The sequence below is a fragment of the Littorina saxatilis genome, linkage group LG2 (genome assembly GCF_037325665.1).
Source record: "Littorina saxatilis isolate snail1 linkage group LG2, US_GU_Lsax_2.0, whole genome shotgun sequence".
NCBI lineage: Eukaryota > Metazoa > Mollusca > Gastropoda > Littorinimorpha > Littorinidae > Littorina > Littorina saxatilis.
The window spans coordinates 82,861,730-82,875,374 of NC_090246.1; positions in this window are offsets into that span (position 1 = coordinate 82,861,730).

Genomic DNA, 13,645 nt, shown 5'->3' on the forward strand with positions numbered 1-13,645 from the left:
TCATTTCAATCATTCTGGTTCTGCTTTCGCTTTACACAATACCTGTAGCCAACGTAAGCTGATCGCGAAAAAGATTCACAGTAATCAAACATTCTAATCAGATCATCCAATGCAATGCAAGCAGAAAATCCCTTTTTCAAAGAAAAAAACAACAACAAAACTTGCCGTTTTTCTATTGTCGTTGGCGATTCAAAGAGACATTCGCTTTTACACTGCTGATTTGTTCTCCCGGCATTCCCAGTCAGCTAGAATGACTCCGCGTTAAGGAAATGGCTGAAGGGGAAGACCTTTCAGACAGATTGTGTTGCAAATTAACAACCTTCTCTGCCCTTGACCGAATTCTAAAATGGAAAAAGAAAAAGAAAAAAAAGTGGCGTCTCTCCCGATATTCTATCACATGACACATACGAACAAAAACCGTGTCAAAGCCTGTGAAGAAAAGCTCCAAACGTGAATGGTGACCAAAGATTATGCACACGCTGGCTTTTAAGGATGAATGGCAAGAATAGAGGACCAGGCATCTGGTGACAAAAAGTATGTGTGTTGTTCTAACAAAACGTAATCAGCTTTACCTTCAATATGTCAACCAGAAACACTCTCCGATTTCCTTTTCCGTATGGACGATCTATTCATCTGGTTTTCTTTTCAAGGGATAGAATTTTGTAAACAGAGAATTTTTATTTTTTTTAAAAACGATGGGTTAATTCATGGAACGCTAAATGACAATAATAATGACAAAATGAAGAGAGCTTGGGCGTTGCTTGTTCTCAAACAAAGACAACAGCAAATTTGCGGGCGGGGGGGGGGGGGGGGGGGGGGGGTGGGGGGGGGGGACAACCAAAGATAAAGTGCAGCTGCAATCTTTTGAGAGAAAAGCAACACCTATGGCATGTCTTCATCGTTTCATTATTAAATGTCTCCTCGCTCACTTTACGGTTTTCATTCAAGGGGTAACCATTATGTTCCTCCAAAAGTAAAAAGTTTCCTGAGAGAGAGGGGGGGGCTCATTGGGGAGGCATGAGGAGGTAGAAGGTGCACACACACACACACACACACACACACACACACACACACACACACACACACACACACACACACAAACACACATGTTGTTGTTGTTTTATATTGTGATGATAGTTTTGATACGCAGTTTTATCACAATCCAAAATCCGAATTGTCTAACTTCTTGGTTGGTTTGAAACAGAAAGCTAGCGAGGCAAAACCCGGTGAGTCAATGTAATAAAACGGGAATGTACACAGAGGATAGTTGGTTGCCCAGCATGACACAACAGTGACTAGAACAATGCTATGCATGTAAGCGATAGCTAAAGGAAGGGGATTAGTGACACAAAACACACAAAAACAAAAACAAATCTTCCTCATTCAAAACACTCAACAGTCTCCCAGTCGCACCAGGAACATAGTTGTTTGTCTTCTCCACACAATAAAATTCATATCACAAAAGGGGCTAAAAAGTGTGTCAGCAGTCTACTCACGATCAAAACACGGGCGGTTAGGCGCGCAGCCAATACCTAATAATACAATTTGAATAACATTAGAAAAAGTAGGTGAGCATTGTCAGACAAACAATGAGCTAACTCGAGGCTATCTGGCGACAGGTACGGGTTATATTTCGAGTTCTGATTTCAAATTTAACCCCGAGTGTGTTCGCAAGATACATATTTGCACACGGGAAGTGCTTACAGAACTAAACGCTGGCAGAAAGTGCAGGTTTGTGTCAGACTGCATTAGGGACAAGAGCCACAAGACATTGTTGACATTCCCCTCAACTTTAAAGCGATATGACCCATGGCAGGTCGACGGCTACCGAAGCAGTTATCAGCTTTCAATTCGACACACGTTGATTCGAACACTTCGATTTCAACTGGTTTGCAGTGAACACGGGAAATTTGCTGTGCATTGCTCTAACTGACTATTGTTTTGCATTGCAAGAGTTTACAACCCGTTATTATTGTTTCTATGCCATGCCTTTAGGTTGGCTTATCTTTTGCAGCTACTGGAAATAACTGTCCTAGTTAAGTCTACTTTGGTTCAGTTCACTGGGATGTTAGGTCCCTGATGCGTCTTAACTTTTGTGTCAGAAATGTTCCTTTTGGGTCTGCTACTTCAATTAATTGTGTTTATAAAATAACTCGTTTTTGTCCAAATCATTCTTCAATTTGAATTTTTTTTTAAATCCTTGTATAGCCTTGGATGAGTTAAAAATGACTGTTTTTGTTTTGTTTTACGTCACACCAAGTTCCAGAGAGTTCTAAATGGTGCTGTTCTGTTCACAAAACAAACAAACAAAACTCTCCCTCACATTGCTTTAGTTCATGCAACATACCATGCAAAATTTCCGCGAGAAGAAAATACGTTACAGCGAAAGACGTATCATATCATTGCCCCCCCCCCCCCCCCACCCCTACCCCCCTTGACTAAATAGGGCGTAAAACCCTGAGGGGGGGGGGGGATTTTTTTTTAGTGAGATTCCACCCATATGCAACAAATACGGCGAGGAAAAAGATCAGACTACGCTTTCAAACGAAATATATTTCTTTCTCTCATTCTTGCTTTCTTTTCTTCTTTTTCTCGTGGAGAAGCTCAAAGTAATGTAACTTGTTGAGAAGAGGTGTATCTTACCAGAAACAACGCTCAGGGCTGACGCTAGCACTCACTGACCTCATAACCACCTTGTCCCCATTCTTCAATCCACAAGTACTGCTGAAAGTTATCTGCACTCCTGAAATGTCGGCGAAGAATAATGTAACAGCGGGGAATAACACATTCTCACCTATAAACCTTACACGCTGACAATCGAATCGAACCCCCCAACATATAAAACAAAACAAAAACACGCTCCCGCTCCCTTACGCAGAAAAAGACAATAAAGTGTCCCCACGACGTAAATGACCCAGTTAACTTTCCTGTTTGTATACTTCAGGACCAATCTACCTTTACCTGAAGGGCAGTTTCGTACTCATAAACCTACAATGACGTACTTTCTTGTTCAAGTTGTTGGTTCCATAACCAACGTTCGCTAATCGCACTCTTCGCCAGGCACATAACTCATAAGACGAACGCTCCTTTCAAGTTGATTGTGCGTTATCTCATCTTTGCTAATCGCGTTTTTGGTTTAGCAAGTAAGCCATAAGACTCTTTACAAGTTGATTGTTCTTCATACTAAACTCATTGATTGCAAATTTGGCTCTGCTTTGATCTTACTTTCTTGCGAAACTGGCAAATTAGGGAGGAATAATAATTAGGTGCTCATGTGCTTACCTTTAAGAATGTGAGTATCAGACACCCACCCATCCACGCAGACTCGCTGACATTATCACTACCCGCTGTCCATGGTATCCCACAAATCTCATTACCCTTGTGCTTTATGGTCTACCTCCAACGCAATCAGTTGACATATTGGCTAAGAGAAAATTCCCACCTGCCTGGCCATTTCTTCTTGACTTCCTGATACTTTATCAAAAATATAACTTCAGAGACTTCTGTGTTCGTAGACTGCAAATCCCATGTGCCTTCGTTTCTGGCTTTATTTTGTGTGGCTAGTTTGTTTGCTTGTTCTGTTGTTGTTTTGGGGTTGCTGTTTTTTGTTTGTTTGTTGCTGTTTTTGTTGTTGTTTGTTGTTATTGTTGTTGGGGTTTTTTTTTTGTTGCATGCATGGACTTTTGCGTGAATGGCCGTTTTTCCTACGATTCAAGCTATCTAACTCCGTTTTTAGGGAGAAATCTAGGATATATGTCTTCCACAATCTTTTAAATTTCATACATTTGCTCTGAGAACGATCGTATCTGCCCCGATATTTCTTCGTTCTATCAAGAATAAATTATGTCTGCCACAATTCGACATTTTAATGGCTATGTTTTTGCTTTTGTTATCTACGGAGTATCGTTCTGTGCAAAACAACCCTGAATTGAATCAAGTACCTGTTACATCGGACAACTGGCCTAGCAAACCTGGTGAGACACTTCATAAGGCCCAAAAAAAAAAATTGTCTGTTTAGGGTAACATGACCAAAAAAAGTAGGGTCGGTAGGTAGGTAGGGTTTTTTTTTTTTTTTTTTTTTTTTTTTGTAAATGCTATGTTGGCTGAACATTCACTTCTTATATTTGATGAATACATGTTTCAAAACTAACGTATATTAAATGAAACGCCAAATGTCTCTTTTTAGCATTTTTACCTCTTTTTTTTTCTTTTTTTTTTTGAAATCAAAAAAAAGTTTTTGGGTCGGCGCCAAATCGATAGGGTCGGTCGGGTTACCCTAAACAGACAATTTTTTTTTTTGGCCTAACGAAAATAACTGCGTAGGACCATGTACAGACAATCCGATTTGTTCCTGTGATGTGTACTGACGGTTGTGCTGCTGCTGATGATGAACGATGACAACTATGAAGACGACAGTAACGACGACAACGATGAAGAGGATGCCACTGGTAATGATTGTAATAAGTAGGGGCGTGACAGTGACAACAACAAACAAAACAAATTAAATAAACAAATAAAAATAAACAAACAGACAAATCAAAACGAAGACTGTTAAAAAAGAAAACCACACAACTAATATGCATGTCCGACTGTCGAAAAACAATAACAGAATCGTTAATCAACGACTTGTAAAACGATAGCAATAACGCTCGATGGTGATGGTGACCGCTGATGAGGAAAAAAGCACAACGAGAGTAATGATGCCGACGGCGAAACACTGACACACGACATGTACACGTAACCTACGATTTCATCAACACGAGGAGGAGGACAAAAACAGACGACAAACAAACACTCCACACAAACGAAACAGTCCACGTACTTGAGTCATTCCGTTATCAGGAACCAGGAAAGTGTGTCAACAATCCACACCAGCCGCCCAGAAAGGCAGCGACACTGTTTTCAACCGCACAATGAATCTCTGAAGCACTCGATAAGTTTTGTGACGATCCAAGTCAATCCTTCTCAAAGTCTGTCTGATTTTCTGCCTCCTTCTCTCTCTCAATGAGTTCGTGCTAGTACAAGCGACAGGGATATCACAGGCGATTGTTTCCTCTCTGTTCTTGCACTGTCTTCACAGAATCGTCACATACGATTGGTTGTTGTGTTAAGTTGTTTGTTTGTTTTTCGTTGTTGTTTTCCACCTACTACAGACGATTTTTTTTCTTTTCTAGTATTGTCTTTTCAGAACCATCACAAACGATTGGTTGTTTTGTGTGTGTGTTTTTGTGTTTATTTTCTTCTTCTTTTTTTTGGGGGGGGGGGGGGGCAAGTTTTTTCTTGATGTTTTAGCACTATAACAAACATTCTTTTTCCTTTTCTAGCACTTTCATCATAGAACCATCACATTGTTTCTTCTATTCGAACTGTCATCACAACGTTATTACTGAAAATTAATTGTCAATTGCAATGTCCTCACAGAGCACAGGCGATAATTCGCCTTTCGCACTGTCTTCATAAGCTATCAAAGATAAATGTTCACCCTCTCACACTGTCGCCAGAGTACTATTACACTTACAGAGGAGTCTTTTTCTTCTGCACTGTCCTTTTTCATCACGCAGTCTTTTGCACAGCGAGTTATCAGATCATACTGAGTAACCAGAAAATAACACAGTGGTGTGGAAGAGGTATCACTTCCAGGTCATTGGCATGTATTTACTTAGTCAGTTCTATTGTTCTGTCATTTGTCTCTCTGCTCTCAATACCCCCGTGGAGCCCAGAGAATTGCAGTCGTGAAGCTGTGGATCTTCCAAGTCATGCTGCCAGCACCAACGTGTCCTCAAGCCATGCCCTCCTCTCGTTGTCCCAAAATAATGTCAATGTCCGCGTTGAGAGCCAAGACTTTACACAATGTTAAATACGGGAGCTTTCAAAAACATGTCATCATCTTCACGTCTTCACTGGAAATCAACCTTGCCGTGTACACATTCTCTCTTGTATACCGTCCTTTTTCTCTCTCTCTCTCTCTCAATCTCACTCAGTGGTTATTATTGGAGACCACATGGTCTGTCCCATGGTCGGTCACAAGTGACGAAACTCTCTCTCTTTCTTTCTACTCAGTCACTATGACCCAACCCGGCCAAATAGATCCGGAAACGTGGCAATATTTTCTTCTTCTTCTTCTTCTTCTTCTTCTGCGTTCGTGGGCTGAAACTCCCACGTACACTCGTGTTTTTTGCACGAGTGGAATTGTACGTGTATGACCGTTTTTTACCCCGCCATTCAGGCAGCCATACGCCGTTTTCGGAGGAAGTGGCAATATTATTAAACCTGTTCTTTCATCCACCCTGGCTTGGTTTGGCCGTGAGTTTCGCACTGCTGGGGTTCAGCTATGCCTTTGTAGCCTGCTTAGGTCACGAGTGACTGACCCGGACACGTCATCTAGTCAAATTTACATTCTCAAATCTTTTGTTTGACATGGGTGGAAACAGTCACAGCAATTTTGCACGGCAAAAAGACTGTCGTGTTTTGCACTTCACCACACCAAAGAACCTCATGCACCGAAGGTTGCACTATCAGTCTCTTTCGTTCTTTTGTTTATTGACACTGCTGGAAACAGCAACTGCAGTTTTGTGTGACAAAAAAAAAAATCCCTTGTCATTTCAGCAAAGAAAACCAATTTTCATTCCACCAGACAAAAAACAACTCTTCACTTCATTAAAGATCAATTAGGATTTAACACGCGCAACCGTAAAACATTTGTACAAGGAGTCTTCAATTATTCCACCAGAGTTTCTACACTGGTGGCTTCCCAGGGACTGTGTAGTGTATTCATTGAACGTGAAGGAACTCACCGGCTTGCCACCAGTGATATTACATGTGCCCTTTCTTAAATTACATTGATATATAATCATATACAGCAGGTTTTGTTCTCGGACAACCCAAAACACGCTGCTGCAAGTATTAAGATTTAGCTAAAGGGACCAAAAACGCTGACGACGTCTATATTAATTCGTAGCGCGCCGTGTGTAGACAAAGTCACAATGTCTTTCTTTCAATGTAAAGCTAGATGAAAATGTACAAAACATGGAAACCATTTTTTTCTCTTGTTTGTTTGTTTGTTTATTTGTTGCTTAACGTCCAGCCGACTACGCAGAGCCATATCAGGACGAGGAAGGGGGGGATGAAGGGGGCCACTTGTCAAGCGATTCCTGTTTACAAATGCACTAACCCATTACTTGTGTCCCAGCAGGCTTTAGTAAAACTAAATTAATACCTACTGGAAGATTACCAGTTTCCAGTATGTTAAAATAGGCTTAACCTATCTACTGCTGGACTTACATCAGAACACTAACAGATTAAACTATACATGAATCGCGAGACAAGCGGCAAGAGAAGAGATTTTTGGAAAAAATACAGGTGAATGAGCAAGAAGGCAGAAAAAAGAAAAGAATTCATGAAGAAAAAGAGAGCATGACAGGAAAGAGGAACCAAAAATCTACCTAACAGCAAACTAGAAAGCTCCTGCGGTTCCAAAAACAGGAGGGGCCTTTAATTTCATAACCGCAGTGCCCCACTGCGGGAATTTTTTTCTCTTCTTTTTTTAGCACTGATAATAAACACGTGAACAAAGGGGCATGCACGTCAAAGGGAAAAACCACAATAACAGCCTGGCAGAAAATGTCACCTCATAACGGCAATGCCTCTTCAAGATCATCGCTGAAGTTCACTTCTAACGGAGCCACACAACTGAAGATGGTTCTGTTACATAATACTTTCACAGCTTTGCGCGACAATAATGCAAAAGGTAATTTTACTTCGACTGGGTCAGGAAAACCCTGTACATTTTATCTTGAAGGGGTTTTCCCAAGAGCAAACCCTTACAAGTCGGTCAAAAACAATGTATTTTAAGCTGTGTGTGAAATTTACTTCCTGCAGTAAAACACGGAAGAATGGTAAGACTTTAAAGAATCCTGTCGATAAAATAGCTGTTGACCTTGATTTACTTTTACTTTTTTGTTATCTTTTTTTGTTTTTAATCTATCTGAGCTTGTTTTAGTCAGCCACAGCATGGTTGTCTTAATTAACCTTCAGTGAATATCCCATTTTATCCTACATACGTGAGAGAGACACCCGTGAGATAATAATCGTTCAAATCACACGTGTGTATATCATGTAAATGAGGTCATGTCAAGCAAGTCTGGCTGGGACCTGTTTTTCCACTGCTTATGATGCCAAAGTCACCGAGACAAACGTCATTATAGAAACACAAATTGCGCTCGCTAATTACCCTGGATGAATCTTTAGAACTAACACGTCACGCCACACTTTCAGAGTGACGTTTCTTTGCTTTGACGTAATAGATTGCACGAGGCTTTAGAAGAGATCGAGGTTCTAAAACAAGCGTCTTCAATTTAGCTGCCTCGAATGCAGGACATTTTCAGTAAAATACACGTAAGTACAGTATGTAGGATAAACAGAATACTACATGGCTTGCTGTTCCGTACCAGATTTACACTCGTTGCTTTTTCAAATAGTGAACAGCTCGCTTTCGCTCGCAGTTCAATATTTAAAAAAACAATCGTATAAATCTGGTACGACACAGCAAGCCATGTAGTATTGTCTATTTCTTTTTAAGGATAACCGACATCCTCAAGATTTCTTTAAACGGACACATGAACAGAAGTAGCTGTCGCGTATCATTCCGTCACAGATGATAGTGGATTTAACACCCTAATAAGGATGTTCGGAGGTAATGTTCGCCCTTCTACCAAAGAGAGTAAGAGCAGAGAAATAAAGAGCAGAGATTTCTCTCTTACCCTCTTTGCTTCTACACTGAGGATTGATAACGCAAGCAAATACAAACGTACGATGAATGAATAATACAGGACCTCCCTGACCCAAACGCTAGCAATTTAAAGAAAACAGTATACAAGGAAACCAGCGCCAGAAAAATGCTAACTGTGCAAAGACGAGAAAGCATCAAAGCAAGTTCGTCGTCCTTAAACCTCAAACTTTGACACAAGTATGGGTAACTTCCGTCCCATTGAAGTTATCAGGAGGTGAACATAAGGTGAAGGCGAGGTCTTATAGCCCCTAAGATCCGTTAAAGATGACATCGACCTTGAAAGACACAACAATTTCTTTTGAAGTCTGCCGTTGCAAGTTTCACTTTAGAGATTTATTTCAAAAGGATCGTTGATTTTAAAAGGTATAAAATCTCTGTAAGTCAAACTCTCGGCAAGACATACAAGCCAAGGCCTTTCGTTCGATCGAAAATGCATGCCAAAGACGCAAAATCATTCAAAGGGAAAGCTTCCCTGCAACAATAAATATGAAATGCTTCATTCTTCGTCTGCGTCGTCTTTTTCTGCTGTTAAATGTTATGTCTTCTTTTCTTTGCATGTCCCGATACGTCCCTTCTGTCATTCTATCTTTCTTTCTCACCTCCAACCAAAATTAGATTCACAAGTGCAAATCATGGCGGAATAATTCAATGCAAGAAACGTCAGCCCTTTGCAAAGTTTGAACTGTAGGGATCATACACTGTGGTGTATGTGTACACTGCAGCCGCCTTTGGAAATCCTGGACAATAAACAGGAACATTGACACCGCGGGGCTCAGAATAGTTGTGTCGTCTGGCGAGTAGTGTAGAAATTGCCGTTCACGATGCAGTTTTACAAGAGTTATAGCTGCAGGTTTCTTTTCATTTCCATCTGAATGCCTACGACCATTAAACAGCAGCGGTGTAAAAAGAAAAAAGAAAGAAAAAAGAAGAAAGATAAATCTGTCAGCGTATGCACATGTGACCTTTTCTTGGAGGCACAGATCAGACAACAATTGACATTTAAACAACATCTAAATGTATATCGGTGCTGAAACTTTCATCATTGATGGGCTTTAAATTTCATCTTGAACAAACGACAGAACGTCTTATCTCTCATGAAAAACAAATCAACAAACGTCAGAGACGAATTCTCAGCTGTCGAGTGTAGGCGAACATTACAGCCTTTGCATTCAGACTGTTGTTATCACAAGCGCCGGTTATTATTATTTATGGCACTCATGTCATGCGTGGATGTCTGGCCAGACGTTCCCGTCTTTGGACATGCAAAGCACCAGCGCAGCAAATTCTCAAGGAGCTTGCTGATGTCAAACAAACCGAAGACAATGTGGGTTTTTTTATTATCGAGAACTGATTTTTCTTAGCGGTGTAACGGTTGCGCAGACTGTACTTCCCGTAAATAACAGCGCCCCCCCCCCCCTCCCCCCAACAAAAAATGTCTGTATAGTTGCCATAATTAACGAAATTAAGAATGGCGAAATACTGTTTTGACAGAAATTAAAAACTGGCTTAATCATAATATGACCGTTTTTCTCACTATATGATATGAGAATCAACTTACTCAGTACTGACTCTAAAATAATTCCAAGTATTAGGATCAACTTTTATCTATGCTGTTGCGGTAAGTTTGAGTGCTATCACGCTTTTTGTAGGGACTGTACTTTCTGATTTACTAGGTAATGCCGGTTTACAGAAGATCTAGAGCCCTCACTGCCAAGCAACAACGTACGCACAAACTCTCGAAAACAACATGTGGCCTTTCATATGGGCGAGGTGAAGAACGGGCACATACGCATTACCGCCAAGATGAAAAAGTCAGAAGAAGAAGACAAGTGCTATGTACGTACATGTAATACAACTGTCACTGCCAACTATACCTTACTGTTCAAACACAAGAGGACTCTTCAAAACTGAAAGTAGGCAAAGAAAGCAGATCCCTTAAAGTCATTGTCCAATATTGCACCATAATATCAGCAAATCGAGATGAAAAACAAGACAATGATTGAATATATCCACACGATGTATTTACATAATTATGATATAGCTATTAGATATCGGTAGACCTAAGACTAGACTTAATTGAGAAAGCAAACAGAATGACACCCCAAAGCAAACAAAGCTAATCCGCACGAAGGAATAGCTAGAATAGCCCGTACCACCAAGGATACACCAGTAACACAATATCAAATTTCCACTGGTCTCTGAAATCAGCGTACATTAAGCACACACAAAAACCCAGTCACCTTGTTAAGAGTCAAAACACGAAAGCAGCTATTTACATTTTCAGCTTCTGATTTCACTTGGCCGTGGTTTTGTCTGGGGAGCAAAGTTGGTGTTTATCGTAGACCATTCTGATAATCATCGGTCCACGCTATCGCTCTGGTCTAATAAATGAGACCCAAAAGGAAGTAACTCATTTTGACCTGAGTTCAGGATGATCGTAGACAAGTGTATTCCAATCATCTACAACGCATATTTTCCTCCACTGATTTTGTCTTGCTTCTTCTGTAGGTACAAATATAGTTCTTGAACGTTCCTGCTACCATCTACACATGTCACAATTGTGTCGTATGCTCGTCCTGTCTTTCACACATTTTCAGACTTAATTTTCTCAAGATTTCACGTTTCTGTGCATGAATATAGACGGACTCTCCCACTGTGATAGGTTTATTTTTGGACGTGAGTGGTGCAGGTCGGAGATTCGCTGCGTCTCGCCCACCGTTTCAATTAAAACATTAATTACTACACTGCCTCAGGCTACGTTGTACATCGGGGGGAGAAAAAAACAACATCATCCCACGATCAGATTAGATAGTGCAACTTTCGATTCAATTAAAATCTTTTTTTCGATTTTGCACTGATTCCCTTCAATTAGACCTTTTTTAGAGCTCGAATTGATGTGTACTTCAGCAAACAATCCAATTTGAGGAACGATAACAAGACCTATTCTCGCAATTATGTCTGCTTTGAATCGTGTCTACCAGTCGCGTGCTTGAGGAAAAATCATGTCTTCGTTCACTAGATGTATTTTTGTTTCTCCATGAATAGCTTGTTGAACTTCACAAAATCCGGGAATAGCTCTGACGGATCAATTGTTCCTATAAATTACAAAACAACTCCCTGTTTGACTTTTGATCTGTTTAGACTTGTAACTTCTAATTGTTGCAATTTTAGTCTGATCTATAAAAAATTAAAAAAATTAAAACATATAAAGATATAAATAACAAGAGGCGAAGCCTTCAAGGCTCACGTAAGAAATCGACAAACAGTAACACAAACTCAATCACTCCGTCACACACACACACACACACACACACACACACACACACACACACACACACACACACACACACACACACACACACACACACACACACACAGAAAGAGCATAGGTGAAATTGTGCAAGAAAGAGAGACACTAGATCTGTCTGTCTGCATGTAGCCTACTTACAGGGACACGACTGCCAACTAGTCTCGGCCCGCTCAAAAAAACAATGACCGAGACTTTCAGTAATTCCTTCGCGTGACGTCAAACCCTCTTACGTCATAATGTGACGTCAATGTAATGTGACGTCTTCAAATGTTAGAGTTTCTACCACATGCATACTGTATACGCACGCACAGACAGACAAAAGTTAGTATCGCATAGGCTACACTTACGTGAGCCAATAAAAACAGAATTAACGTCTTACACGCACACAAACGGAGAGCATGTGCAAAGCATGCAGATTTGAAGCCGATCCCTCACAGAGGTAGGGTTTGGATGGAGACAGAGAGAAGCAAAAAGAGAAATGATAGACAGAAAATGTAGAAATTTGAAAACTAACACAATCTCACTCTCCCTCCCTCCCATACACACAAGAACGTGCGCGCGCGCACATACGAAAACCTTCGTAATGGAGTTGAGAGCCTCAATAGGGATTGAATGACCCGTGGCAAGGTGACTGACGACTCAAGACATCAGACAACAAAACATCGTAACTTAAGATAACAGTACCTTTACTACGATCCCACCCTGTTACGTTGTACTTTTAGAGCTCTGACTTTCGATGTGAAAGGCCCATTCCGCCTCGCCGTCTCAGGTCAGGTCAGGGTTTTACATGGGATACGACCATCCCTCCACTTGGTCACATACCTAAACTCAATACTGGCTGCTTGGTGTGGTTGGAATATGTTATGAATTTATTTCCAAGAAAGGCACAAGTCTCTTTTACAAAATTAATTTTCAAACCAGTACAACTTAACACAGAGACCACCCAGGCTGTTCATTACATTTAGTCAAGTTTTGACTAAATGTTTTAACATAGAGGGGGAATCGAGACGAGGGTCGTGGTGTGTGTGTGTGTGTGTGTGTGTGTGTGTGTGTGTGTGTGTGTGTGTGTGTGTGTGTGTGTGTGCGCGTGCGTGTGTGTGTGTGTGTAGAGCGATTCAGAGTAAACTACTGGACCGATCTTTATGAAATTTGACATGAGAGTTCCTGGGTATGATATCCCCAGACTTTTTTTTTATTTTTTCGATAATGTCTTTTATGACGTCATATCCGGCTTTTTGTAAAAGTTGAGGCGGCACTGTCACACCCTCAATTTTCAATCAAATTGATTGAAATTTTGGCCAAGCAATCTTCTACGAAGGCCGGACTTCGGTATTGCATTTCAGCATGGAGGCTTACAAATTAATTAATGACTTTGGTCATTAAAAATCTAAAAATTGAAATTAAATTTTTTTTTTATACGATCCAAAATTACTTTTATTTTATTATTCATCATGTTCTGATTAAAAAAAACATATAAATATGTTATATTCGGATTAAAAACAAGCTCTGAAAATTAAAAATATAAAAATTATGATTAAAATAAAATT